Here is a 4106-nt window from a genome sequence, read left to right as displayed (position 1 = left end):
TAGAGATGATGGCAGAATATAGTACTATTATAAATATACCTATATAAATTTGTCTATTGTTATTCAATTACTAAATTAATTTAGGAAACGACAGGGACCAATCAATGTACTTAGGCTACCAAGTCAATTAATTCCTAATGCAATAGGTGGCACATACCTAGGCCCATAGCCCTAATAATTATTGCAGTGCACCATTAGGTATAGCCCACTTGTGTTGCTTAGGGAGAACTCCGATACACTGCCTCGGAGTACCAAAAACCCCAGAGCAATTATGGTGTTTCAGGTAAGTGCTGAACCAGTAACATTGTTTTACCTCATCCAACCACCAGAGGTCGTGTCAGTAACAGTCAATTGTGAATTTTGACTCTCCAATCTGGTCATGAGCTACAAAGTGAGCAGGCTTTTGTTCCAGCCCATCATTAATACGCCATATTATCTTGACGAGTAGTTAATAATAATACATGTTTAATTGTCACATGCGGTAGTATGTGACCACATAGTGGTACAGCACCCATGGAGCAAATTAGATTTAACTGCCTTGCAGAGCGCATTGACAGATTTCTGATTTTTCACCTTGTCGGCATGGGTATTCGAACCAGCAATCTTTCGGTTACTCACCCAACACTCTAACCGCTAGGCTACCTGCCGCCCAGTTGTGTCTGGTGTTTTAGTGCTGGATTGCACATATGTCTAGCTCTCCCAAGACTAGGACTAATGATCAAGTCCAACATAACTTTATAATTGATAATGTAAATTGTGCATGATTTTGGGTGAATACGTCTGTCTCTGGGAACATATGGGTGAATACGTCTGTCTCTGGGAACATATGGGTGAATACGTCCGTCTCTGGGAACATATGGGTGAATACGTCTGTCTCTGGGAACATATGGGTGAATACGTCCGTCTCTGGGAACATATGGGTGAATACGTCTGTCTCTGGGAACATATGGGTGAATACGTCTGTCTCTGGGAACATATGGGTGAATACGTCTGTCTCTGGGAACATATGGGTGAATACGTCTCTGGGAACATATGTCTCTGGGAACATATGGGTGAATACGTCTGTCTCTGGGAACATATGGGTGAATACGTCTGTCTCTGGGAACATATGGGTGAATACGTCCGTCTCTGGGAACATATGGGTGAATACGTCTGTCTCTGGGAACATATGGGTGAATACGTCTGTCTCTGGGAACATATGGGTGAATACGTCTGTCTCTGGGAACATATGGGTGAATACGTCTGTCTCTGGGAACATATGGGTGAATACGTCTGTCTCTGGGAACATATGGGTGAATACGTCTGTCTCTGGGAACATATGGGTGAATACGTCCGTCTCTGGGAACATATGGGTGAATACGTCTGTCTCTGGGAACATATGGGTGAATACGTCTGTCTCTGGGAACATATGGGTGAATACGTCCGTCTCTGGGAACATATGGGTGAATACGTCTGTCTCTGGGAACATATGGGTGAATACGTCTGTCTCTGGGAACATATGGGTGAATACGTCTGTCTCTGGGAACATATGGGTGAATACGTCCGTCTCTGGGAACATATGGGTGAATACGTCCGTCTCTGGGAACATATGGGTGAATACGTCTGTCTCTGGGAACATATGGGTGAATACGTCTGTCTCTGGGAACATGAATACGTCCGTCTCTGGGAACATATGGGTTAATATGTCTGGGGCATACGTTAAGTAACGAGGAAGTTATGCAACACCTATGTTGTGTACAGAACTCTTTGGACCTATAGTGGCTGGTACCTAGTGGTACAGGCAAAAATGTTACATTCATAGGCAAATACACTCACACTAAAGTACACAAATAAACATAGCCTATATTAATGTGTACATAATGATTATTGATGAAAACAGCCATGCAAACAGGTTATTTAAGGTGAAGGGTAAGTCATGTGTAGCACCACAGCCTACCAGACAGACAGTTATCACATAACTCTAAACAGAATGGCAGGTCGACAACATTACTTGACTGTATAGCCTTTAAGTGTAGGCCTACGTGCATAAATCAGCTTGCGTGAACCTGTTATATTAGAAACTTTAAAGTAAATATATGCAAAATACTTGTAACAGATAGCATTATAACATCTACAGTATAACATATATATATATTTATATATAACATATACAAATACTTATTTTCCACCATAATTTGAAAATAAATTCATTCAAAATCCTACAATGTGATTTTCTGGATTTTTTCCCTCATTTTGTCCTGCATAGTTGAAGTGGACCTATGATGAAAATTACAGGCCTCTCTCATCTTTTTAAGTGGGAGAACTTAAATAGTTTTTTGCCCAACTGTAACAATAGCCCCCAAGCAACATGTTCACACACATATTACGTTCATGTTAGACTGAAGGGTATGAACATGACACTTAACTAATTCATTATATTCCTGTTCAACTGTGTTGCCTTCGTCCTTTTGTGGTATTATGCCAGTATCCCTGGCTGTCCTCCGGGGCCTGTGTGTGTGTGTGTTACCAGTGTACTGGAGGAGAAGTGTAGCCCTATGAGCAATGATGACTGGTGCTAAAATATGTAGTAACAGATTCATTGGCACCTTTACCGATGTACAGTATGTTAGATTTGTTGCAGAGGTTTTTTTCCTATAAAACGAATCTAGTTGTTCAATTGTTTTATGACGAGGTGGACTACTGAATAAACACTGTTGGGAATGCTCAGATTCAGGTGTGAAGGGCAGAATCAGAAATGAGACTGGAGGCACGAGTTTAGGCTCTTAATGCTTAACCATATTAGTTATGTAATGGGCTACTTTGCTTATAATGATGTGTATAGGCTATGCAACTAACAATGTTCTCTGAAATAATGCAAAATGCTCTAATCATTCCTGCCCTCCATGTATTACAGGTATGTTATTCAGATCATTCAGATCATATGGGCACACTATTAAAGTTACATAGGAATGTGGAATAGCCTCCCCAGATGATGTCTCTTTAGTAGCTGAAAATAGTTGTGTATTGTCAATGTCATCTGCAATACTGTGTATGTTGCATGGTGCATCACGCTGCAGGACATGCGCCAGTTCTTCCTTTTCCATGGCAGGATCTAACCTGACCACCCAGTGAGCTCCTTTAGCCTAGAAGCAAAACCAGCTGACTGCAGGCTTTCATTTTTTGTCAATGAATCTAGGTCCAGCCTATCTATGATGTCATGTAAAAACTATTAATCGCGAATAGCATAGGAAAAGCAATAGCTGGGGCGTGTCAATAAGTAGCTAAATGATCATGTGCTAAACTTGCAGTTTGGGGAGAAAGATGGCGCTATACTATAACGCCGTAATAGCCTTGCATGCAACATTGTACACAGCAACAGCAGCAAGTGTAACAATTGTTGCAGCAGCGACTGATCAGCCGTGAAATTGACCAACATTGTAACATTGCTGCACACGCTTATACTACACACATTTCCGGGTGCAAGGGTACTGCTCCCATTTTGTGGCTTGAGTTCTGTTCTGCTCGCACAGCACGCACCAACAAGGCAGGAGTGGCGATTAGGTAACTCTCCTCTCCTACACCCAAAATGGTGAACACATTCAGCTGTTCAATGTCAGCCTCTTTCTCTCGGCGCTGTTTCCCTTCGCCCCTCTCCCCACTCGAGCCCCCCACAGTTTGTTGCTGTTTTTGTGAGCCCTGCCAACTCGTCAGCTGATCCCGCTTGTTCGCTTCATAGTGAGAGGAGACCAGTGCCCCTACAACAGACTGGTTTCCTCCGCTCTATCGTTAACATTTCGAAAAACATCGTAGATTTAAAATAACTAAGTGACGCATGCAAAAAAAAATGTTTTTCCTAATTTACGTGGAAAATCCTCATAAAATAGATAATGTCATAATAACTGTAGATTAGGCTACTAGGATTCGAGATATATAGCATCAGTGATCGGTATCACTCAATGGAAACAATTCTACATTTGTGGCTCTCATCTAATCAACCAGACTCGTGCCTCGCCCCCTCCAGTGTAGATTTAAATAATCCTTTGTTTACATGATGCAGTCCCTCTGTCCGCGGAAGGAGGCTTTTGGTAGTGCTGTGTGATTCCTACCAGCTGTTTCCCGCCTTGAAA

Source organism: Oncorhynchus keta, chromosome 5, assembly GCF_023373465.1.
Source record: "Oncorhynchus keta strain PuntledgeMale-10-30-2019 chromosome 5, Oket_V2, whole genome shotgun sequence".
Lineage (NCBI taxonomy): Eukaryota > Metazoa > Chordata > Actinopteri > Salmoniformes > Salmonidae > Oncorhynchus > Oncorhynchus keta.
The sequence above is the reverse complement of the archived record's forward strand: the minus strand, read 5'-3'. Positions refer to the sequence as shown.